This window comes from Anopheles funestus, chromosome 2RL (genome assembly GCF_943734845.2).
Source record: "Anopheles funestus chromosome 2RL, idAnoFuneDA-416_04, whole genome shotgun sequence".
Classification (NCBI taxonomy): Eukaryota; Metazoa; Arthropoda; class Insecta; order Diptera; family Culicidae; genus Anopheles; species Anopheles funestus.
Window position 1 is genome coordinate 48,267,332 of NC_064598.1, and position 27,853 is coordinate 48,295,184.

Here is a 27,853-nt window from a genome sequence, read left to right on the forward strand (position 1 = left end):
CGGGAGGGTACTAATTATCACGCGAACGCACCATTTTCGGAGGTTGGTCGGTTGTGCTTTTCTTTGCTTTGCCTTCCGGGTATTTGTTTTCCGCCCAAGGACTAGTTAATTAGTCATCGTACAGTGGCGATGCGAATGCGAGGGCGAAAGTGATAAGTTAATAATGGGCATCGGGCACCGTAAGCCATCTGATGCATTTTAAAATGGCCACAAAATGAGGGAAGTCGCTGTTTTTGTGCGTGTGTGTGTGTTGCTACCGTTTGATTTCTTAGAGTTCTTGGGTGGGAAAAAATATTTTAAAAAAATTTGAAGAATGTTTCCGGCGGGTTTGTTACTTTTTATCAAATTACCTCACGTCAGTTCGTCAACCCTTTTTGGCCAAAAGAGACTAACGGGACTCTGGAAAGAAAATTACCTATCCACCCACGGGTGCGGGCGCGAGGGCATTAGGTCGAGAGAGTTTTTTTCCCCATTTTTTTTTTGGTTTTGGCTGGAAAAGTTTCCGGCCCCGTGCCCCGGGAGTCTTTGTTCCCGGAAGGGTTTGTTGGACCCGGTTCGGTTGATTCCGGCCAACGTTTACAGCATTCAACTTTTACCACTCCTTCGGCACGCTGGTGTGTTGAATAGGTGTATTAGAGAACTCCACTGACAAAAGGACCCTCACTGAGGGAGAAAGCACGGTCCGGTTCCGTTGGGTCTCTAGTTTTGGTCGAGCTTTCTATAATTAGTTCAGGGATTTCACAGTGGTTATTTCAGATTTTGAGTAGGCTTTCATTTGAAGTTCCGTTTACTTTGGCGTCTTGGAAAAGGTGATTCAATGTGGTTGCTAACTTTTGCCAGCAAACACCAATCACGTGTGGTTTTGTTTTAATGTAAAGAGAAACGCAGGGAACAAATATCACTTCGTTTTATGTCTAAAATTTTAATCGTAAATTAAATTTCAACATCAACGTAAAAACAATCTGCACCTGCAAAGAAGATAGCGCTGTGAATTAACCCAAATCATATCGGATGGCATAATAAGACAAGGGTGTAATTCAGATTGCATATCTTCTGGCGCTTATTGAAAAATTATACCTTTGAATGCGCTCCAGAAGTAATTGTCTTGGTTTTTTTTTCGTTGGCACACAGTTTACTCGTTATACGCAAGTGAAGCATGCATCGGGATGCTTTTGGTTATTATTGTCATAAAATAACCACACAATCCATTTATTGTGGTACCTCGTTGATGATGCAATTACATTTTATTCATTTCGATTTAATTTGTTTTATACCTCGCTGGAATTGGGTGACGATCATATTGGGTGGTTGAAACGTCCACACTCTAAAACAATCAAACCAAAGGTGATAATAGCTGTTACAAAACAAAGACGAAAAAAAGGCAACAGACAAACAGACGTAAAAAACGGAATTTGTTGCAAAAGCATCCTTTTACGATTCACTTTAATGGTTTCGCGTTTACGCGAGTGCGTGAGCAAACGCTTTTGGTAAATCTAATGTTTTATACATTAATTGGAACCAATTTAACTGAAGGTGCGAAACGTACATCCCCTTGCAATCCGTGCCTTCACTAATCAATTGCCATAAATGTAAAAAGTTTTATTTATTGACGCATATTGCCATTTTTATTCTTCGCTCGCCAGATACTGAAGCGTGCTGGTGTGAGAATGATGGTGCGTAAGTAATACAGGTATGGTCATATATGTATAAAGGAAAAACAACAAAAAAACACATGTACAAGGTCTTGTTGAAATGTGATGTGGAGTAGGTAATTCATTCCGTTGATTTGTTGCTGCCAGCGTATGAACGATACGGGGCGAGTTTTCGGTTTCGGTTAGGTTCCACGTCCGGAAACGTGGCACCCCGAAGCTGTCGTGTCAAACGCGGATGTGTAGAAATAAATAATATTTTTACGACTCTCGTACAGCGTGAAACTCTCGCAGGGCTCTAACGGTCTGAGTTGATGGGTTTCCAACTGCTCCGTGTGTCGTTACTTTGTTTAGCAACGTAGGCGTCCTGTTGAGCCTGCAGTGTGACAGATCCAAATACGTTTGCCGTTGCTTTTGGGAAGGAGGAGAAGGTATGGTTTTTATGGCCCGTTGGTACCGATGGTTTTGAAGGGCATACGATTAAAACATAAAGGTAGTCGCAATACGCGTGTATACAAATTGACACAAAATGAGTGTTAGATTCCTTCCTTTCTGAGGACCTTTTCTGGTGAGGGTAGTATTTCAGCTAGAAAATTTATATACTTATGTTACGATACAAAATAATTAAATATGCCATGTACTATTCGCTCGATAACTTTGTTAGATATTGAAAAAATGAAATCCATGGCAGCTATAAATGGTTTAGTTTGTTTTAAAACACGGAAAATGAGTTAAACTTTGAGTTCCGCATGTATACTAGAATTGCCAAATATTTTCTAAATATCAATTTATTTTATAGTTTTTTTTTACATTTTTTAAAGTATCTCTCTCTTCTTGGCTTTAACGACCTCACAGGTCACGCCGGCCATTTCTGGCTTACTAGACTTATTTTTTTACCACGTAGCCGGATAGTCAGTCCTTGCTTAGGGGGGACGGTCCTGATGGGATTTGAACCCGGTCCGGCCGTGTGGACTGGCGCCGTTTATCACATGCACCACCGGGCCGCCCCTTTTAAAGTATATTCAACTTTAATTATAGTTTATTAAATCATACATCAATTGCATACATCAATCATAATCAAAGTGCTTAATTTAAAAAAGGAATTAATTAGAGGGAATTGCAGCAGTCAACAATCGAGCAAGATCTCCTAAATCAATCGTAATAAACCATGGCTCACTGGCGTATCGAATGATAAAATAAAGAAAATAATTTTTCTTTTGTGGACAACCTGAAGAGGTCTTGTAGCTTCCATTTTTGGCTTTCTTTGACTTTATTTATCCTTAACCATGAAGGACATTTTGTTCAACAGATGTTTATGCAGTGATGGATTTAACGTTAAGCGTACCAAGTGGCCGCGTAGGACTCTGTGCTCGCGTGTATAAAATCAGAATTATTTTTTCGCAATTAAGTCATATCACAAAGGCCCGGTTTGCTTTCTCGCTTAGGGCCGCATACGTCCACTTAGGACTACCAGAAGCGTTAATTCGCCGCTATGTTTAACGTGGCCCACTTGTGGGCATGAATGCAGCTTTTAAAGAGATTTTTTGGAAAGAAAACATGAACAAGAATTATAACAATTTTTTTAAATAGAGTTAAAACGCATTAAAAACTCTTTCTTTATGCATTTGTTGCGCTCTCCAAAACGATCGGTTTAACGAATAAAAAATTTCTTCCGCGGACCATTTCTACTATGCCAGTGACTATAAGTTGAACACAACTGTCGTAGCGGGATAGTCAGTCCTTGCATACGGTAGACCGGTCCGGATTTAATGTCCGATACTGTCGTGTAGCGACCGAAGCAGCTACCACTGCTGCATATAAAGAAAGTACATCATTCCATCATTCTTTACTCATCTTTACACGACTAAATGTACTGATTTTGCACAGCAAATAGAATGAAGTTTCCAGAGTGCCTTCAATCCATACAATCAATCTTCTGCCTGTCGATGGGACACACCCATTAAAGCGTACTGCACCGACTGTCGGTCATTGTGACAGCTGTGTGACCATTAATCGTAAGCACATTGAAGCAAAATGAATGGAAATCGTTGAAAGGATACTCTTGACAGTTCATTTAAATCGGATTCCAACTGCCAAGCTGCATACTTACGCTCATGGTTGCAGAGCGTTTTACGCAAGACCCTGTCGGGTGTTGTTACTGTGTGCCACTTACAAATGAGATGCATCGCAATCAACGCACACCCACAACACCCTTATCATTCGGGGCTGGTTTTTCAGCATCGAAAAACAATCAATGCTCTCATAGAAGGTGCAAATTAAAAATTAAATCAACTCTACCGATACACGCATCCGGTGGATAAGTGTTCGATGTTTGAGGGGTTTTATCGGTTAAGGCTTAGTTGACGTTGTACCGTCGTGTTACAACGTTGAGTGGATGTAGTCGATCGATTGGTAGTGAACGGACCGTATGAAGTCACGAATCGTTCAGTTTGCTGTAAAATTGGTCAAACTAAACTGGACTGAACTGTACCGTATCGTATCCCAGTTGCTAGACGTAGTAGTTCCTAGCTTGGCCATGTTCGATTGTAGCGCGGGGAATAAAAAGCGGAGGAAAACACGCAACTGCAAGTGCCCGGGAGAAAGTTCCATCAATCACCGGTGGCTGATGTACGACCTTCAGCCGGATCATGCACGCCAACAAATGCAAACAAATGCACTTTGCTGACCAGTCCATAGGGTAGGGCCATGGATTTGATGTTTGAACGAGCGAAACTTTGCACACGCCACAACAGAACGCGGTGCTAAAACCACATTTGAACGCGTTTGGGGATATGTGGCATATGTAGAGCGCACGGTGAGGCGTCACCATGCAAGATTAAACGAACAATGTTGTTGCTTGTTTCTTTTTTATGAACAATGTGCTTTAGGCACAAAAATTGAGGATATGTAAAATACAACCTATTTTTTGATGGAATTCTGAAATAAAAAATAACAAGTTTAGAGCTAAAAACTAGTTCTCTATTATAGATTATAATAGAAGCTGATATGCGTAAAATTGTATTATCAACATTAAACTGTGATAAATAACTCCTATGATGCCGTGACCCTAAATTACCAACAGTAGAATGAGTATCTCACATTGTATGGAGAAAGAAAGCACACAAAGAGCACGGTCCACAAAGTGGGATTCAAACTCTGAATGATCGTGTTGTAAGATCGTCGATATACTAACACGGCTATTTAACCACGCTCATCTTAGAACGGTAAAAATATGTATAGCTTTTACATTTTAATATAACAAATTAAGCTATCTTAGAATTTTCATGTAAACCTGTTTAAAAGCGTTGAAAAAATAGATCAAATATCAGTTTGTTACATTATTCCACTATCTCTTCTTCTGCTCACAGTACATAAATAATGTCAAAAAAGCATAAATGGTTCATAGTGTTCGCAATCTACTTCACTATTTACTCTAACAACAAAAAGCCGTTTGGCTCCAGTTTCGGAAATAAATTGCTCGATTTTCGTATCGGTTACAGCTTCATCGATAGTGTGCCTGTGTTGCACATTCTACACAACTTCTACTTCCTGATCCTGTTGCAAACAGCATCAATTCCCCCGATGGTGGTGGCGCAATGTGCCATTGTGGCATTCTAGCAATATTTGCCCGAAACGACCAGATAATCTCGTTGACATGTTCGTATCGAGTGGACAGTCACGGTGTCGTAGGGCACGTTTTTCGGACCATGAGAGCGCATCGATGGTCATGGTGTTTGAAAATGTGGACATGAGTACCGTGTAAAAAAAAAACAAACGCTCGATCGAATTGGCGATATTGGTTGAGGTGAGCTTTTGTGTAACGCATAGCATAGCGTGGTTATGAATTTGGAAGGGTTCTGTATATCTTCAACAAAGGTTCTAATATTTACGTTCAAAAGACGTAGATTGTGAGCAGTTAAAAAACAAAAATAGTACACTGTCAAGAAACACACACACCTTCCAGTAGAATTAAAGATTATTACTAAAAATAGACAAATGATTAAAGAGCGTACTATTTTGAATAAAAACAACGCCACAAACTATCCGTAATGCAATCAGCCATCCGTACACTGGAAATGCCGGCATGCATTTTGCAAATGTTTTTGACAGCAAAATAAATAAACAATAAACGAAATGGTGCAGCCCGAGATTCGCCACCACATCAAAGTGCCCGTGAAGTGCAAATGTCCCAACGTTGCCTCATTCGTTGCCTCTTGATTCATGTCGGTTGTGGTTTTTTTTTTGCTTTTTGCTTTACCCTTCACATTGTGCACACAGAAAGGGCACATATGCAGAGCAAACTTGTACTGCGCCCTTCCTGAAGCGCAGCTAAAAGACAAACCGCGATCGTACGCCGGTTCTGGTTTCCTTACAGACGGAAAAGCTCATCATCTATTCCGGTCACTAGTTTTTTTTGCCGTGGAGTACGTACTGCTGCCGGTGAGGCAAAGAAGGTCTTTTAGCAAGGAGTAGTTTGCTGCTGTGGAAGGAAACGGAAGTGATTTGTTCTAAGCACTCGGAATAGGAAATTTTCACTTTACCCCGTGGATTGGGGGGTTTCGGTTTGAGGGTCTGGATCGCCTCTCTCTTCTCAACTTAGGCAGTTGCGTTCGGTTGTGCTGGAGGTTATAGTGCTGAAACCACTGCATTCGAAGCAGCTCGTAGCGCGAAGTCTGGGCTTTCTTTGTGTGCCAAAGCTCTCGCCGTCGAGTGCCGGGTGGAAGTGGCACCGTGGTGGTCGTTTTGCAGCGAGTGGACACATTTTTCCCATCCTTCCATCCGCTCTAAGTGAGTGTTATTTTTCTTCATCTGCCATCTGCATATAAAGTGGGTACAAGACGGTAGCACCACCGGTTAAAGAAATCGCCCAGTTCCTGGCTGTGGCTGGACAAGAAGATGGTCGATCGTTATCGCACAGGAAAAGAATGATTACGTGCCGTTGTTAGCATTTATTATTAGCTTAAAATATTCCACCCGTGGGTGGATCGTGTGCTGCTGCTTCGGGATCGAATGGGAACCAGCATTTTCGACTGGAATGACAGGGTGGGCGGAGTAAAAAAAAAAAAACTACCAACCACACGACCATTCCGGTGAATTTTTCATAATTTCAATCGCAAATGTTTCCCCTGTCATCGTTCGCGATCATCACGAATGGCGTAAGGTTAAATTGAAAATGCTGACACAGTTTGCCGGTTGAAAGGTGTTTACCTTGAATATATACGTTCTTTTCGAAACCTTTCAGATGATTTAGTTTTTTCTCTCTAAAATGCATTTTTCTTTATAATTTTTTTTTGTTTGGTCCTTATCAAATTATGTTTGAAGTGACATTGGAAAATGATGAGATTGCATCTTCCAAAAATGGGGGAAAAAATCACTCTCAGAGACACGGTACATTTTCAATTAGTCTAATTGCGTTTTGGGTTTTTGGGTCTAAACCATTCAAAGAAAGGATTGCACAGTTTGGCATTTAATTTGTGCGGATGGAATGCTTTTTTTCCCGCACGTAAAGAATTATCATATTTTTAGCGATGGAAGCTGAGCTAAACACGAGAAGCAAATGGTTGGAGATATTTTTAGTCATTGAGTTTGATTTAACTCAACTCAATAGCATGAAACATATTTAAAATAGAGCCTTTAGAAATATTTTATATTTCTCTTAAAAATCTATCTCTAATAGAAAGATGCATTTATTAATGTTTTCTGTTGCTAATTTTCATGTGTTTTATTTATATTCATTTTTGTTTACAAATAATTGTAATTTAAAAGATAATTGAAAAAAGATAATTTGAGCTAATATTTAAAAAACTAAATTAGCTGTTACTTGTAAAAAATTAAAATTAGTTCAAGTTTAAAAAAGGAGAATAATAACACCTCCAACAATAAACATGTGAACTAACATGAAAACTGTTCAATGTCTGCCTACTAGTCCGGAAACGCGCGAGTACTGCGCGCGTGAATAAATTAAAAGTTGAACATGTTGTAGCGTTGAGTTATTTATCGGTCTCCATGAACCACTTTGCAACATCCTACCCACGGACGAAATAACGGTTTGGTCGAACTTTTCTTTTCGAATAATTCTACGAATTAATTTCTATTTCCTTCCCCTGTTTGACAGGACCGTGGAAAATGGACGTTATTTTTAAAATGGTTCACTGTCTGCGCCTACTGCGATGTTACCTGTGCTGTGGAGAGCTTTTTACACGGTAGCAGCAAGCAGAGGTCCAGGAGAATCGTTGAAAGTACCTAGTGAAAGAAAATGTAAAGAAATTAGCAAGTGTCACAAACAGCAGTACCAAACAGGATAAAAAAGAACCTTTAGGTGGTAGAAAAGAAACGGCAGAGAACATCCCGAACATTGCGTCACAACAGAATAAATAAAAGCATGAAAAAGTGAGTAGAAATAAACGCAACTTTAAACAGTGGGGTAAAAAAGAATATGCTTGCTCAATGTTTCACAGTTTGCGACCTAAACTTAATTTCGTATTCAAAAGGGGAGGCGTTTGGAAACAATGTTCTTTTGGGTAGCATTTGTTACTATCGCGTCGTCGGCAAGAGGTATGGGAAAGATTGGCTCTACATACAGGAGTGTATTAAGCACATTTAAATTTATTTTCCGGTGTTGATGATGTACTGCACGGAGAGACATGCAGTAGTAATAATTTTAAAGAACTGCGCACTTTTAAAAACAAAAAAGGGAAGAACTTGCGTACCTGCGTTAAAAACCTTCCAAAAGGGTTGCAACAGCCCAAAGCCCACCGGGGCTTACTCGTCATACGACCATATGAGGCGTGGCGAACGGCATCATTGCAATGTTGGTGATCGCATCTTGAAATCTTCCCCAAAACTTCCCTTAGGCGGCACTAGCCACGATACAATTGTGCGATTCGGTGCAGAACATGATAAGCAACTGTGATAGAATTTGTCTCGGTAAGTTTGGGAATGTACGGCCCCAAAAAACCAAAAAAAACCTTAGGGGTGTAAGCTGCCAAAGTGGGGAAGATCCTTCAGTAGATAGCGATATGACAGCTGCACTGCTTTGCATAATCCATCATGTCGACAGATTACTGGTGCTGGGGCATCTGAACACGAACTGGTTATTAAATTCGCTCAGCTAGGGGTGTTTCGGTGCAAAAGAAGGACGGTCCCAATTTGGTAGACGTATGCTTTTTGGGTGAGAATTTATGCCCCAATGAGTCTCAGTTTTGGTGGGCAGTGAGACAAGATAGCTTAGAGATAGCTAACAATTATCACACCTTTAAAATGAGGACGTCCGTTTTTCATGACGTCTTAGTGAGTGTGAATGAATATTAGAACTTGTATTTGGAACGAGTTTGAACAATGTAGGCAACAGCTCCACACGCTGCAGTTTTAGAACATAAACCCCAAGGTAAGAATGTTGTGATGTCAGAAGAACAACTTTGCTCGTGAAGATGTTATGTTTATTGATGATGAGACGATAAAATAATAAACGCTAAAATGCTTGAACCAATTAACCAAGGCACAGGTAGATCTCATCCACATCATCCATCAGCTGCATCCAGTTTAACCAGTTCAATTTGAACCAATTAATGTGTTCGCGTGATTTGGTGTAAGGAGCGTGCTGTAGTGTATCTCGTCTAGAGCAATCGTGATAATATCCCCCATTTACGACCAATTCCAACATCCTCAATAAGCTCAATTTTCAAAAAACCGATACTTCAGGTGGTTATCATGTAAAGGATCTTAAGCAAAAAGCAGTCATATCTTAACGCCACCCAACGATTCTTGAAACACCGTGCTTCATTATCGAACCTGTGCTGGAAATCGACTGCAAGAGAGCCGGGAAAAAGGGGAATAAGATAATTAAATTAATTTTTATCGTCCCACAGAAACAGGTTGGGGTTCGGGTTAGGGAAACACCACTGTTTGGGCCAGCACACCCGAGAGATGGCGACCCGGTGCCGAAACCGCCCTTTGGCGATATTAACAATCAATGGGTTTTCATTCGCTAGTGGTTGCTTGTTTCAACCCGCTTCCAAAAAGGCTAACAACCATGCTCGGTGGAGAGGACGGTTGGTAAAAGTTGGTTTATTAATTGGATTTAATGGTTTTCGATTCGCGTTCTGACGCTGGAGCACCGGGACGATTAAATCCAACTTAACAAGCTGGTGTGCAAAGTGCAATAAATTTGGAATTAGTCCGATTAACGTACAGTGTGCGTGTGTGTGTTTCGTTCTGCGTTTATACAACCCGCTTGGAGAATTATTACAAATGTGTTTTTTTTTCTCTGCTGCAGCATGGCAATCGCCCCAAGTTTTCAGCAAGCAATAACATTTATAGCTCGATTTGTTAAAACGTGTTTCGTTTTTTGCCGGAACGTAGTTTATGGTTCCATGGCGTATGTTTGATGCATACTCGTTGACAATGCAATTGGTGATGGAAGGAGAAAGGAATTAAGGGTAATCTTGTTTTAATTTAATTCGAGAAATAATAACGTTTCGCTACATTGTTTATGCTGCAGTCTTTCCGTACAACTTTCCGTCAAAGCTTCCTTTTTTTGTGCAGCTTGTATGCTGCTTAAGCGCTGTTTAAAAGTTAGCTGTAAACCTAGGAGTTTCTAAAATTTATTAAAATTTATTAAATTAAATTTCAAAAAGACTCCTAATTGAAACTGTAATTGATTTTTATCCTTAAATTTGAAGGATTAATTTTTGGGATTTCTCTTTCTGAAAATTGTTAAATTAAATTTAAATTTTTTATCACACCTGATGCAATCATTATAATAATGAACGAATTCCCATTCCACGCCCCATTTGTTTCGATCGTGCTGCGAAGCTTTAAAAGATTCGAACCACTCTCTATCTCAACCGTTGTCTAGGTTAATGGGAAAAGGATCCGTATACGGAAGGGCACAAGCAGGGAAACGAGAGCTTCGTTGTTTTACTCAAGCAGCAAATTGAGCTGATGTGTTTGTAGTTTTGTGTACAAAATGAATAAACAAACAAAATGAAAAAAAAAAACGCAGCAGCAATGTTCTTGCAATTAGCCAGGGGAGCGTTGCACTGTTGTGGGGAATGGGGGATGAAAGACACTGATGAATGTTGCATTATTTAAATTTTGTAATGCATCCATTGCATCGTTGTGCATCTGCTGAAAGTGTACCGCCGCCGATGAGCAATCAGGCAGTGCCGTGTTAAACCCGTAGTGACGTAGTCTGGCTTGATAAGTTCCAACGAAATGAATGATGATGCCAAGGGAATAGTTGAAGGTGAAGAAATGTTATTCTTGATAACGGGTAGCGCCATTCGTTGCAAAATAATTAAAGCTTCCAATCGTACACACATTTTGAAATACATTCTTTTAAAACCATTAGGCATATTTTAAAGCACTGTCCACATTCTGTCATGTGACTTAAATTGAAATACAATCCTTTCATCTAGCAGCTTTTGTTTTGCTGCATATTAAATGAATTAAATCATTCGCCCCGGCAAACATGCACATGCGACACAAACTATGCTAACGAAAACATAATGCCAAAAACACATCATCCGCCAATAAGCGTTATCTAGCGGGCGTGGACCAAAAGTGGTCCATTTGCCGGTGGGCGGCAATGCTGGCGCCAACGCGCTGTATCACTTATTTGTTGAATATTTTGTCCCTCGACAGCACTGTTCGGCGCGTTTGCATAGGGCCGGCAACATTGCACTCATTTTCGTTGTTGCCGAGATTCCGGCATTCCCGGATTTCGAATAGATACGAAAGCAGCAGTATAATTTGCATTTTCATGTTCCTCTGCTCCTAAGGATATGGTGAAGTGACTGCAGAAGAAGGCTCTGTTCAGCTTGCGAATGGAATTGGAGGCGATCTGTAGCACTGTGAAGCGTGTGAATGCAAACATTTCCGTGAGCACTAGTGGCACTATGGAGGTGTGTTGTAGACAAAAAAAATCATAAAAATACAACAAAACATTATTGTAACAAGTTGTTGTTCGTAAAGTTATAAATTTGACTGAAAGCTTTACTTTATAATTCATTTGTTTTTCGTTCGTTATATTAATTTTCCCCGTTTTGGAGGTGTTTAAATTATGATCCGGAACTGCCTTACTTTCACTGTGCAAGAGTGTGGTATTAATTTTGCAATAGCATCTCAACCCTGCTCCAAATAGTTTTCTATGATGAAAAATTCTCTCTGGTGCGCTCCAATAGGAACAATTCAACAGGGCTTTCACGTGGCTCAGTGTTGAGAAGTCGCTTCTTGTCTCGAGGTGGTGAAGCTGTTCAGTAGTTCTGCTAAAATCAGTACCGACAGCCATCGAATGGCTGAAACGGCTGATGCTATGCTGCACTGTTCTTAAAGTTCGTAACGTTGTTGCAATTTTCAGACACGAACAAACTTAACTGCTTCTGGCCAAAACAACTGCTTGGAAGGAAATCCCGGATACATGTAGTTTGTGTTTGTGCTACATATTTTTTTTTACTCTTGCATAAACCAGCTCTTTGGCAATACACACTGACACTGTGTATTAGGATCGGCTGTTTCTTAGGCAAAATTCTTCATCTAACCACTCGCACGGTTCGCGGGTTCAGAAACCATCTCGGCTCCCGGCTGTTCCGGGTCTAACAAGACAATCGTTTTGTCAGTTCTACTCTAGGGGAACTTTTCCAATATTCCGGAACATCTTTACCATGTTTCGCGGGTTTTGCAGTTGGAAATTGTTGCTGGTTGAGTTTTCAGGCGTTTGAGCTACAATATGGAACGAAACGTACCGAGCCGGTCTGGAAGGTATGGATCAAGCAGCTAATTGAAAATTAATTAATTTCATCAAAAATCCATAAAATTTTATGTGTTGTTTGTTTTGTACCGTTCCGATTGACGGACCAACGTAAGGGGGGTGGGTTATAGGCAGAGGAAGAGGAAACAGAGGAAAGAATTGAGTGTCTACGATCACAAGCAGATGGAAAAGCATAATTTATCTTTCTGGCATTGTTAGAGCAACGGTTTCACGGAGAGTAGGTTAATGTTTGTCGAACAAAGTTTCGGTATCGATTTGGAGTGTATGTTCGCGGGAAAAGCGCTACATGAAGAGTAGCGTAACTCTTGCGTTATTGAAAGCCAGACACAAACGCGTAGTGTACGGTGGGGCAGGAAGTTTGTGTTTGAAAATGCCTGTGTAAGGGTGTATATTTTCTTCTGTTAAACATATTTGAACAGAATGTACAATACGGGCGGAAAGTATGATCCTTGAGTTAGGATCATTTGATTTAAAGTTTTCGCGGTGTTCTGATGTGGTGGGAGGAGTAAAAGAACCTCCCCTCACACACACACACAGAGTGGAAGCTTTAGTTGAAATCTGTTGCTGGAACTTCAAAGTTCTGTATCTTTGGCTTGATTTGATAAGTTCTTCAAAGTGATGCACACTGTTGGTGTGGATGAAAACTTGTAGCAAATGTCTCAAATTGAATTCTTTCGGTGTATTTTCAAAGGTTTTTGGTCTGTTAGTAACGAGAAAGGTAAAGAGATTTGGACGAAGTTGAAACAAAAACTTTTCGAAACACCTCGCACTATGGAAAGTGTGACCGATAGAGCCATCGTCTCATCGTTGCTGTTTGGAAGTTGTAATTTAATTCAAGAAGGTGTCTGCATCAGCAAACCAGCCTTTTGAAAGGGCTCTGTAGGAGAATAGAAAGAATCTCTCCGACAAGAACGGACAAGCAAGTTTTCATTCATTCGTAAACATTGGTGATGGTCTTTTTAGCAAGAACGCCTTTCTACCGAACGCCATGATGGAAAAGCAAGGCCCTTGTTGTGGTGAAGTTGTTGCCTATAAATTATAATTTTTTTCATAATGCTTGAATAGAACAGTTAAGTATATTTATTTAAGAAAAACACCTATATTGGCCGTTGTACTCGAGGAAGTTTGATTTCCATAAAGCTCTAATTCCTCTTCGCTGCACCGTTGACAGGGAGGGGTTTATAAAAAAAACAGCTAAAATATTTTATATTGCGTGCGCATGAATTGTGCACAGGCAATCTACAAAATCATGCTTGTATATTTTATTCATCATAAGATCGCATCCCTTTCCGGGACTAAAAACAAAGAGCCTATGCTAGCATATACATATGAACAAAAACAAAAGAAAAGGATCACTTTTCGGGCCACTTTTCAAGTGATGAACGTTTTATTTGGAGCACAAAAATAAATTAAATATGTTATTTATTAGCAAAGGTTGTGCCGTCGTTACTGTTGTTTATAAAAAAAGGAAATTGTTTTGCCGAGTGTTCTAGCAAGCGGTGGTTGACATTGTTTTTCTTTCGACTTCCCTTTGCTTCGCAGCATCAGTTGATTATTTGCTGAGGTTCTTGGGATGTTTATTTGTTAGCTTTATTTATACATGAACACTAAAGTGGATTGAATAACGAGGAGGCTAAATTCAGTGTGCATGTAAACGAATCATGATCCGTACTACTAATGATATTATTTTTATCTTGAGTTTTAAAACCAGCTATTAGTTTACAAGCATTAGTTATTTTACCTTTTAAACATTCTTTTTGGATCGTTTTTTGGTTATTTCTTTCAATAAACTGTGTAGTTTCATTACTATGCGTTCAAGTGCACAAACTGACTGTTGCAAGTTCTGCAAAAAAAGTGTTTTAAAGTGTTTTTTTGCATGAACATATCAAAATATTGCTTATTTTATTAAACTATTGAGAACACCGATTTCTTCAGCGGCTCAATGTGTCTCGAAGGTATCAACGGTATTAACTAGAAATATTTTCTTTCATATTTACAAATAATAGAATTTGTACTACCGGGGGCGGCCCGGTGGTGCATGTGATAAACGGCGCTGGTCCACACGGCAGAACCGGGTTCAAATCCCTTCCAGACCGTTCACCCGTGGCAAGGACAAGGAAAAAAACTTGAAAATTAAAGCATTGCCAGAAAGTGTTTACAACTGTAGGAACTAAACATAGAAAAAATATAATCAATTTTAATGTAAGTTTAAAAAAAAGCTTCTCACTTCTCGTGATAATACTTCTTCACACCTAAAGCATATTGTTTCCAGCACATTAAAACAAATTTGAAAGTGCAGTTGCATTCCATTTTGCTGATGCACTTTTCACGCTCATCCCGGAAAAGCATAATGTTAAATTCATGTCGTATTCAATTGCGCTCGCTGTCACCTTTGCTTTTTCTCGTATTTTGTAACAACTGCATGTTTGTGAAAGAAAAAAAAAGTTACTTGAAACTGACACTGACAAGTATAAAAATAGCAACAAAAAGTGATGCGATGCAAAGCTCGAATTTGTGGTACTTATGAGAAAGGATTTATATGACAATAATATCCAAATTGGAAAGCAAAATAAAAAGTGTTTTTGACGAATATTTTGTTGAGCAGAGCGTGTTTCGTAGCCTCTTAAAAAAAGATTATTTATCACAATATCTTAAATGTAGTTTAAAAGCTCATACAAAAAAAAATCAAAGGCAAGCTCTTTCTTTGCAGGCCGCTGTACCGCACTCGGAGACTGTATTTCTTACAGCACACTTCCAGATTCGGGATTCATCTTCCATAATAATAATCGTTGTCCACGAGTGCAAAAGAAAAATGCAAAACAGAGGAAAAAATATCAAGGAATATCTTTGATTTTACAGCTAGCGTAAGTTACAGGTTACCTTAAAAAATGCTATTCAGCATTGATGTAAAAAAAGCATGAATATAAAGAAGCCACGAGGCAAGCGATAGTGCACTTCACATTCACGAAACGTGCTCAGTTGCATTTTGTCGACGGTCGTGGCAAGTCAACTAAGCTCGGTAAATGAAAAACGTGTTAAGAATTTATGGTACCACGAAATAACATCAGCGTACGGAAGGAGACGGGACATTTCCTTCTAAGATGAGTTGCACGAAGCAGCTGTAACTCAACTGTGTATGGGATTTATTTTTTCTACTTCTCGTACTGTTCATCGTTTTCAATTTATTGCACTCACTTCAGAACATTTGCAAAGCCCTTTATTCTGGCTTGTGCCGCACTCCTAAGTATGTCGGTAGTGTTGCTTGCTCCTTTCGTACAGAGAGGATGTTGCTAGTGCGGTTTGGTTGTAAGTGGACATAATGATGCACCCAGGACGAACTTAATTGCATTACGTGCATGTTCGCATCCAGACAACGCTTTCATGATGGGAATTGGTATTTAATGGAATAGCTTCGGCTGATTTAGCGAAGGTATATGAATTTGTTTATTACTGCTTAAAGAGATGATTGCTTTTAAATTTATGTTGGAAGCCTTGTGTTGTACCTCCAGGAAACTTTTCTAATTTATTTATATTTTTTTTATTTGAATCCGTGACTTGAATTTCATTTAGATTTGTTAATTCTGAGTTCAAAAATTTACAAGGTATAATTGAGATTTGTAAAACCAGCTCACTGTATTGTTGGTACCAGTTTGTTCTGATCATCAATTCATGTTAGATTTGCCGATTGAAAATAAGAGTTCCATTTATAAGATACTATAATTTGCATTTGTTTTAAAACGCTCCCATGGTTTTCTCATGGTTCTCCCATTGAAGCGCTCACATGATTTATTCGAACTTTCAACACCAAATCGGAGTGAGAACGAAGTAATGCACTTTGTGTCTGTCGTATATAACTTATCTAGCATTTAAAACATTTTACTTCGTTATTACAAAGATTGAAGCATTTAACAGAAGCGTAGTTCTATCCTGTCAACAGTTTAAGTGCAGTTAAAGTGTCACATAAAATAAGGATAAAGATCACGGGTAGAGTAACATCAGCGTTACACCAGCGTTACACCTTCCTGAAGATCCGTCATCAAGAATATAGGCTAGCTTGATTATGCCAACTATATTGAGGAATTAAGGAGATATGAGTTGGTTTTGGTTGGAATCTATGTTGCCGTAGATCGCCATCCTTGTAAAATATGGTCGACAAAATAGATCCGGGGAACCTTTGAAAGAACTACTTCAATAATTTTAACGCTAAACCGAAGAGGACACTGATAATCTAGTTATAGGTCAAGAAAAAAAGTGGACCTACTTTAAAACACTAATTTTTTCTTAAGCTATAACTGGCAATGTTTCCTAACAAGATATCATGTCAAAACAATTTTCGTTAAACCAAAAATCACAAATTACTCAGATAGAAATGGTACAAGTAACTATCGAGGATGAGGAATTTATATGGAATGAAAAAGTTCCTGAAACCGATGAAACGACAAACATTGCAATGATAAAGTCACATCACAATTAACAACATTAATGTGTAAAATCAGTTTCATGGGAATTCATTATCTTTAACACTTGTTCATTTTGTTTTAATGGAATACATTGTTAAAAGTTTACTAACATTAGAATGGTGAACTTAAATTAATAATTGTTCCAAACAGTATATTCCAAGTGAAATGTAAATATCGTTTGCTCTTGGTATGGTTTCATAAATTTTAATTTCGGTGTTACGCGATTAAAAATGTTGTTGCAATACCCTTTTAATGTTTCGATTACATTTATTTTTCTCAAAAAATGGAGTTGTCTAGATGAAAATATCACGTTACGGAAAACTGAATTTAAACCCGTAAGAACAATATACTTATATACTGTAAATACGTGTCTTCGGAAGTTCCCATTCGCTGGATGTTTCTCATTCAAACCATGGACACTCTATATCGTCATAAGCGGATAAGGTACTGAGAACTAATGAGTATTTCCAATAACGAGATTTCATTTTGTCCCTTTCATACTACTTTTATCGTACTTTGTAATGAAAAAATCAACCAATATTTCCAAGAAATCATGTATGAATTGATGTAAATTTTATTACCTAGGAATATGAAACATCATTGGAAGCTTAAAAGAATGCTTAAAAAAATTGCAACTGGTGTCCAATTATGAGAGAAGAAAAAACGCAATGATTAAAGCGAATCAATAAATTTAGACTAACCAAATTCGGACCTTCCTCCGTCTAGACTCTAGAGGCAAATATTGTGTTGTTTGAAGTTACCATCATTGCCTTAGCTTGTTGGTTTGACTTCCTTGTACCATCGATCGCAAGATCCGTTGCAGATCACGAAAACAAGACTCAACTTTCAAGAACCTCCAGGTGCTGGATGGTGTTTTGGACCGAAGTGGAAATGAAAGTTGATGTTTTTCTTCGACAAATAGCAGCTGAAGCCGTAGGGAAGAGTTTTTCACTTGAAATCCTCCTGCCGAAAACGTTTCAGGCGGCTTTTCGGAGTGGATCCATCGAGAGTGTTAAAATCCGGCTGGTGCTAAAAAGAATAGTGAGCTGAAAGTTCCTCAAACTCTAAACACAGCACCGAAATGCGTACGCTAATGCCAATGCTTACCACCCGAGGGATTCCATTCTATTAAGATAAAGCCACATTAAATCCGTACCATTCGCGTGCGGAAAGCATCGGACCGATGCGTACCGGTGACATCGAGGTATGTTCGAGGGGTTTGGCGCCAGTAATAACATTTTCATTTATCATAATTATGTTAATGTAATAAAGCAACACAAACTTGCACCGTGTTGATGGTGCTGTCGCGGAACATGTCGCGGAACAAGGAAGGAAGGAACAATGTTTGGCGAAAGATGTCCAATGAATGTGTAATTCGAGTTGTTGCGACACAATAGAGGACTTGACGACAAAAAGCCTCGACGAACAGAAGAATGAAATAGGAAAAAACGAATGCTGTCAAAACAGTGGAAAACGACTAATGGAGGCTTAAGTTTGTTTCACGCTAAATGAAAACGTGTGCAGGAAAGCGAAAAACAAGACGGGTAGGAGTAATGTAGGAGATGGGAGATGGAAAGAATGATTGGTGGAAATGCAAAAGACTAAGTTAATTAAATTTGAGGAGTTTAGATAAAAAACAGAATAAGATATTGTACGAAGGAAATTTATAATGGAAAAATATGTATGTAAAGAAAATAACAAAAGCATAATGTGTAAGATGAAAACTAGAGGCAGATGGAAGAGAATTACACAAGGTGAAAATTAAATAGGTAATAGAAAATGGTAGTAATTTTTTGCAATAGGTTTGAAGAATATAATTTTCATCATGCAAACCACCCAATAAAGTTATTAAGCATTTTCATCACAATCGTAACCGTAAGCTTATCATCAATCCAAAACTTGATTTACATTCGGTTCTGCTCAAGCCCACTGGCTCCTGGTTCGGTACGTACAGTCGGTACGAATTCCCTCGATGAGGTAATTTAAATTTCACTTCCAATTCGGAACATAAGTGCCGCATGCTGCACGGTAAGTCCGTTCCGTACCACATCACTAGCCGAAACTGAGCTCACATCGCAACCAACAATATGTTGCCCTGTAGGAAACAATCAAAGCCATAATCACACGTACCCGTGCTTGGTAAATCCAATAATAATCTCCTCGGTGTCGGAACCGCTCTGTAACCCGACGATCGCACCATACGCTGGCACTACTATTACTTGACATGTTGTATGACCCACCCGGCAGAAACAATTCCACTACATTCCACTTCCGGTTGCAGCATACACCGGATCCGTATGTGATGGCAACAGGGCTTGGCTTCAATTTTCATTGCAGTTCGGTGTGCGTCTCACCGAACCCTTGGCATAATATTCGCCATACGTGTTGGCTGTTGGGTGTTGGGACGAATGCCCGACTGCAGGGGTGTTCACCCTGCTACGCGGGTGGTTTGCATTATCCGGAAATGCTCGGAATGGAGACATTCTGTGGTGTTGCAGCAAGCTTTCTGGCTCTTCAGCCAGCAGTCACCCGTACCACACAGGAATGGATTTTAATCAATTTCACCCAACACGAACACTCGTCACGTACGGAAAACATTGGATACCGGGTCGAGCTCCCAGGGCAAGATTTGATTTTTACAAGCAGACAAAAATTCCATTTTTCCTCTGTATGTGTGCTTTTTTCACTTTTTCAAGCTTTTTCGTACATCCGGTTGGTAGTGTGAAAGGGTAGGTTTTCTATTGCATGTAAATAATTTTACCGACCATGTCCATGTGGGTGACGGCATGGCAAACGAAATGTTTTGCAGTCGTCTATTTTGCATTGACAAGTGTGATATTGGTAGCTGGGGGGGATGAGAATCTACAAATTCCTACCAACCACAGCTTGTGGTACATATTTTGTGCATATTGTACATTGTGGTAGCATAATACATACGAACAAAAAAAATCAAATCATGTTAGCACACATGCATGAGGAATTCAGTTTTCTTATCGTTTCCTGCTTTGTGCTTCTTATTAACTTACTTCTTAGTCACATGCCATTGTCACATTATTTGAAAAAAAAATTGATTCACACAACGCACAGGAAAAGACTAACGATAAAATCTAGGACATTTAATGTAGGGCAGATTTAAAAAAAAATATAAACAGAAATGATTTGTATGGCTCTTAAAACTCATGCTTACAATGATTCACTAACATTTAACAAACAAAACCAAAAAATACGATTAGATATAGTACGTATAAATAAACCAAACTTCAACTAAAACGGATGAAACGGTTTGGAAATTATCTCAAAATTGCACTGAACAGGAATGGAGGTATAATCATTTATCAAATCATCAAGCCTAATATGAAAAGCCTCTAACAGCAGATAGCACACCAGTGTCGTGAAGAAAAACTGGTGCAAATTACTCAAATTTCATGCCTCATGAAGGTTGAGTAGCGATTTATCACACTGTTTGGACACTTCACCGACCGTACAGAGACGGCCGAGTTATTCTGGTGAACATAATTCCTTGCTGCCTACCGGGAAATGCTTGCGATTGTGGTGCATTTTGGGTAGCATCGACGGAATTTGCCCGAATCCCGACCAACCTCGTACAGTGGGTACACAGAAAACTTACGAACGTACCACAAGCAAACCACAAGCCGAAGTTTAATGAGGTGCATACTTTTGAAAAATTAATTTTCATCCAGCATAGCCGCCGGCATCCTTGCTAGCTGCTGGACAAGCCTCCCACTCGAGAGGGTGGGAAATTGAAAGAAATTTTCCTTAAGCGAAGATACGCTCGCAACGCTGGTGCCGGTGAAATGGTACTGGCGAGTTCCGAAAGTGGTCCACCGGTTTTTGTCTTTAAAGTTTGGACGTGGTGTAGAGTATGGTGCGAAAGAGCGTTCGATTTAATAAAGATGTTTCGTACCTTCTTGTAGCTTAATTGGTGCGTCTTCTTTGAGATAATGTTATCGAATGAATAAATATGTAAATTAAGCTTGCTTTTTCGGTGATTGAAGTGTTTTCGGATATTCATATACTGAAGTCTTTCTAAGTTCTTATAATTGTGCAACTAACATTCCGGATAAGGAACCTTACAACAGTGATACAGTGAAGTGTTTCATTGTGCGTCATCATAGTAGCTCTAAGTAATTAAAGTCAGATTCCGCATTATAGAGCATAACACTCTTGATCGGTGCATGTCGAAAGTTGTCTAAGTAAAACGGAAAAAACGGATAAAAAGTATACATTGAAGTTTCTTTAAGATGCATACCGCAGGGACTGCCCTCTTGGAGAAACTTCCAACTTAGAGAATGTGATACACTATGATGGTTTCCCCTATCAAAACAATATTTATTGACTTTTAGTCTTCAACCATGCTCTGTAAGCGCTTTAAGAACCATTAGTGTCTAAATATCATATGCAGCTGAGAGAATTCCATTTTAGGGAGACTTTCAACCTTAAAAGAACATAAAATGCATTGAAAATGAAGGGACTGTTAGATATGTTCATCTTACCGATACTGTCCATCTTAGGAAGGTTGTATCTTAGGGATACTTTCACCTGTTTTAATTGTGTTGCTACATTATGGCAGATAATGGTGAGATTATCATGTTGATTTTTGTTTAATAAATGCTCTTTTTCAACTTTTTATGTTATGGTTTGTTTTGTAGCAAAATTAACTTTTTTTTTAATTCAAAATCATTTTTAATTGCTATCATTCAAAATTGAGCCCCGTTACGCTTTCCTGTCGTCTGTTTTGAAGTTAATATAGGGTAAGTGCGCCAGTTTTCGGCAGTGTACCTATTTTCGGCAGGTGTGTAATAAAAGCTAAATTATACACAAATGCGTTACAGAATGCGGTCAAACACTATTTTAAAACGTAAATACCAATAGATATTCTCCAAATACGAAGTTTCGCTGCATTTAGCCCAATATTTACTGAGTTATCGCAATTTTCATAAAGTGTTAACAAAATTTCGTCCAATTTGCTGTCAGTCGATAACTCGGCAGTTACTGGAAATAAGAAATCACTGCATAAAAAAATGAATGAAGCACTTTTCTGAATGATAAAATGATTCTAAAATTTATGCTATTTTTAAAAAAAAAATTAAAAATTCGATAAATAATTTATTTTTCACTTTAAAGGCTGCCGAAAATGGGTACATGCCGAAAGATGATGTTTGACAGCACAAAACTGTGTGATTTTGTATGCAATGACGGCGTGACAGCAAAATTGTCGAAACTGGCAGCATAAAATTACATTTTTAACCACTTTGCGGCCACAAAATTAGCAAAATAAGAGTAAAAAAAGTGTTTAAAATTCAATTTTCTAATCATTTCAATCGTTTAAAACATTTAATGGTCCTTATTTAAAAACATCCTGCCGAAAACAGGAACAAAACCAATGTTTACATTTTCATAAATATTGCACATAAAACGCATTAGAATCACGAAAATGAAAATGCAGAAAGATACTACGAAAGTTTATCAACCGAAATAACATCTCTTTCAATCAAAAATATTGCAAATAATAGGTGTTTTTTTGCTTTTGCAAAACAGCTGAACTAACCTACCGAAAACTGGCACACTTACCCTATGTATGTTTAATTAATTTAAAGCAACACGGATAATCCGGCATCCAGTTAAACATTGTTCCATTGTAAATACCGTTATTTAAAAAAAATCTTTTTAAAATGACAACAAATGTTCAATATGTTTCTTTTGGTTGTATTACAGATTTCAATGATCCTTAATCACCGCACGAGTGCTACTAGCGTTGTAATCAGTGCTGAAGTACAACCAATATCAAACACTAGATGGGATTAATTTAAAATTTATCCCATCAACAAAACGTGTGACTGCGAAGTGATGCGCCGCGGGTGAAATCTTTAATAAAGGTACCGACTTTTTCCATACCGTACTCACCACACCGAGGGTATGCATACCATTACCGAACGTTTAAGGCAAAAGCATTTAACGAATGAAGAAGGTAAGCTGTTTTAAGTGTGCGCTAGTTAAAGAGAGCAACGTGGTAACGTAACGGAACGGAAGGAAGTAAATTGACTACTCATCGAGCGGTCGGTGGTAGTGAAAATTGGAAAAGTTTTTTGCGTGGCCAAGCGAACCAAACCCAACTCTGCCAGGCGCCTGTTGTTTCAACCCCGCACGATCCGCACGATGTGTAGGGGGGATGATGCTGGTGGTGGTGGTAGCATAAACTTTTCCTGCTTCACTTACCCACTTGCACCAAACGATTTCAGGGTTGCACGAGAGTTCGTTTCAATTGCTGCAATTGTTTCACTTGTGCTTGAGTGACTTTTTATCATTTTGCAGCACTACTTCTGTTTGCTAGAAGTTATTTTCTCGATTCTTTTCGATACCGTCAATGAGCGGTGTGGTGTTGCGGTAGCAGTTTGAAAGCGGCAGGATGGATGCTGTGTAAACTTTTCGGGATGAAGTTATTTGTTGGATTTAGTTTTGCGATGATTGAAGCACAAGTTTGTAAATCGTAAGCAATCGTTAAAAGTGAAATTAGGTACAGCGGGTTAACGGTACGAAATGTTACGCTATTTTGCAAAAGTTGCGACAGTTTGCTTAATGAACAATAACAGTTTTCAAGTGTGTTTTTTTTGGTATTTTTATTGCATTGAATTAATTATTTTTTATAATTTTCATAGATTGGTTTATATTTTTACGAAATTACTTTATTCTTTTTGAACCTTACATTTGTTGTGTATGTTTATTTCTTACAACATTGAAAACGCAAAACAAAATAAGCGGATAATAATCGACTGTTCTATGCGGATTGTCTGCCCAATGTTCCTCGTTAGCTCATTGATGCATTCACTTAATGTGATACAAGCAGATTTTGTTTTCAGATTTCAGCACAGCGAACTCATTGTACGAAATTCGAACATTGAAGTAAGCAAAGAATTTTTAAGGCATTATAATTCAATTGAAAAAAATAGTTACAATTTTTGTAAATTTTTTCATTAAAACAAATCGCCTTAAAAGCGGTACATTACGATCCCGTTCATAGCGCGCATTTGTGGGCAGTGATAACCATATTTTGAATAAAATGTGATCCACGCAGTACTAAAAAGATTGGGGAGCACTGCTTAAAATCGGTCACGATCGAGCGTTGTCATCTGCCAATAGATTATCCCGGCCTTTTTTCGAACACATCAACGCCATCACTCCATCTCTGTTTGGACCCATGTGGACGACTTAAAAGAACATTATAGACTGGGTTGTCCGGTGACATTTGAGTGACATGGCGACCCCACTCGAGCCTGGTGACTATAATTCTTTGTACGATAATGAGCTCATTTTACAACTCTTAGAGTTCCTCATTATAGCGACTCCTCCATGGGAAGGACAATGGACGACATGTACGTGGCCACAAATGCTTCTAAGCATCTTACTTTCGATCGGGGCTAAGAAGGTTTTATCAGTTTTGGACAGACCCCATGTCTTAGAAGTGTATATGAGTATTGGTACTACCGCGCGTATCTGGTTGTTTGCAAATAAGCAAAAGAGCATGGACAAATGGACATATTTAAATAAAGTTAATTTACCTCCAGGTTTAAAGCACAAACCTAACCATTACTGCGTTATTCGTTGAAGAGTTTTGAGTGTCGTCCTATCCAAGGCAAGACTTCGATGTCTCCAGCGATCCACTAAAGGAAATCTCTTCATGATTTCAATGATCGCCTGGAAGATTGGTTATTTGGAAGCCAGACCAGCATCAGTACCAAAACCCTTCGACAGATTTTGATTGAAAGACTGCCGGATGCAAAAGTAGCAGTGGAGTCACCTTCCGTAAATTGGTGATGGATTTGGAAGAACATCAACAACCACCAAATATCGTCAATCCAGCGAACCACATTCTTTCTGCTGGTTAACAACAAAATCGCTCACAGACTGCTAATTTAAAGGATGGATCGGCTTGTCTGGAGCACAAGTTGGCAAATTGTCATAGGTTATCTTATCCTTGAAGCATACTGTTGCAAAAAATAGCAGTCATCGTTCCGGACAGTTGCCTTAACTTCCTTTCCATCTTCATATCTGTATTAACTAACATAAATAAGCATAAGTAAACATAAGTAAAATAATCAATTTTCTTTCCAAGTCCCAAAAAAAATTTTTTTAAAATTTGCTTGTCAATAAAAAAGATGAATGAATAAAATACAATCAACTCTAGATAAGAAAAAAAAAACAAACATTGAAAGTATAAAAAAGTGAAAGTATATTAATGTTAAAACTATTATATCATATTCTTTCCAGCATAAACTAAAAGTGTAGTTACAAGCACAATACCCAGGAAATGTGTTGGTCAATTTAATTTCTTTGTAACATTATACAATCACAATACGTAACAATTGACCATACGCATGCAACGTCCGGAAGGAATATAAACGCAATAATCACGCAGCTTTTCTGCTGAAGGGTAGTTTTTTTTCTACACCTCATTTTCACATTTCAATGCGGATTTGCGTTAGCGTGGATATGGTAGAGATTTCTGCACCATGGTGCTTTTGCTGTTTGCTCGCAAGTGCACTTTGCGTCGTGCTGTTTTCATCAGAACTGATTCCGGCTAGGATGGATACGGTTGGGTTTTTGCAGTCGAGCAGCTTACCGAGCGTAGTTGTGCACGATGCCAGAAGCTGCTTGTTTTCAGCAAATCTCTTGCATTACGAACGACGAAGAAAGCGTGGATTATTTGAGGTTTTTGCCTCCCGATGGTTGATCCTGCTTTTATCGAGGAAGGGCGTAACAACGCTCGAGGGAAGACTAAATGTTGAAATTCGCTCCCTTTGAAACAATCTCAGAAAGGATAGTTGATGAAGATTTTAGTCTGTTTGCTGCAGTGTCGAGGTTTTGATGCTTTAGACATAGTGAGACACGTTGAGTGTCGTACTCATCGATGTACGGGGCCTGAAGCGTTGTGCTGACATTAGTGATCTAAAACCCTGTTCACGTTAGCTGTTTAGCAATAGTGCGTTGAATTACTGTGTAGTTTACAATATGATAGCAAATTACAAATTCCAACAAGCGACAGTGTGCTGACGAAGCTAGAACGTTCCTTTAAGAAATGATGTAACTGAATGTAACATTAAAGAAACATTAAATTCGTCGAAATTCTGAAGTCAACAAAGGTATGCCGCGCTCAGTGCTGGGGTTGTTTTCGTCGAAAGATGTGTTTGTTGGCTTGTGCTGTAATTTATTTGCTTAACATTGATCCTTCTTCGTAGAAGGAACGGTTACGAAAGTTACCAAACAATTTGCCTCTGCCATGAATTGGAAGAAATCGACAGCGATAAGCTAAACAATAAAAGGTTTTATATGCTTTCCCCCTTCTTTTTGGAAAACTTCGTGCGCATTTGATCAATTACTACAGCAAATTAATTATTTATAAATGCAAGTTAACATTACTTTAACCGAGCATAAATTCTGAAACAACTTTTTTGTAAGAACGATTTTTTTTTTATTTTCAGTTGCTATTAAAAAACCAAAAAATAATGTAATTTATTATCGGTACCTTTACTTAATTCCAGTGGCAGAAGCAGAGGCAGGAAACTTTGTATTCTTAAACACAAAACGATCCGATTACGACCTGGTGGAAAATTGATTCTGCGAAAATCGTTTAAAATTTCAGTTTCGTATGCAAAATAAAAATTTAATGAGCTCACTATGGAAACCAGACAGGGCTAAAGTTCGAGTGAAAAACTTTGGAAAATGCATTGTCCATTGGTAGAGTATTGAATAAATTACTGATACAGCAATAAAAGCAAATCGAACCAGTGTCCGATAGTTCCCATTCAACGTGTGTAATTTAATGGTTGTGAATGCTTTTTAAAGCTATTCGATAAAAGCTCCATTCCCATATATGTATATTGGCAGATTCAGATTGAATTCAGATTGTTTTTTAAATACAGTTTTTTTCCAATTTAAAAACTCATCAAACTTTTCTCGTTACCATTCAGCCTGGAATGCAATTTTGTGTAAAATTTGCACATTTCTATCGTACAATATACGTACCTTGCTAAAGGTACGTCGGAATCAGCTATCAAATGGCGAACCACTTTAAGCCAAACGCCAAGGTGCGTTTCTATTGACCTTTATTTAAACGTAATCGAACGAACGATGCATAATGAAGTCGTACATTGAAGGCTTACATTGCATCGCGATGCATGAGTTGCACCAAACAACACTTTTACACCTCATCACCAGTAAACAAGTGCAATTCATGCATGAAGAAGCACCGCAGCACACAATCAACCGCAAAATTGGGAATTAATGTTTGATCGGATTCACTTTCGCGTATAAAACGCCTGCATAAAGCTGCAACGTGCTAAACGTGCACCTCTAAAGGCTTCACAGTAAGTTGACCCCTTAAAACAGATCGAGTCCAGCCTGGTGCAAGTGCAAATTGGGGAACTGAATACGTAAAACAGTTCATTTGTTGATGAAACCATTTCCCTGTGCATGCCTCTGGATACAATCCGATCCATCATTCGGTTAATGTCTTTCCAGGTGAATTGTGAAGAGAAATCAATTAGTTATCTGGCAGGGACCACACACGTTGGTTGAGTTAATTCTTCACCCGGTACAGTGTATGATTTAAGCCGTCAAAGCCGTTGTTGCGCGTACGATGATTGATAAGAACTCGTCGGTCATACTGCTTGACGTACGCCTCAGACTGAATGGTTTTCAACGCAACGAACGCAAAGAAAGGAATACGTTTTTTGGATGGATGCATAAAGGATGCACCTTTTTAGTGGATTGTTAATTCGTTTTTAATTTGTCTGAAACATATATTTTATTGGTTTCGTTTTTTTTTTGGTTGAAATGAGTGCCAAAGGTGATGCGTTTTGCTTTATTGTTGTTTGCACAGCAAGCGGCTCAAGTTTGCAGGCTGATTCGCTATACCTGGTCCATTAAACCGAAACTGTTGATGAAGATGACGGATG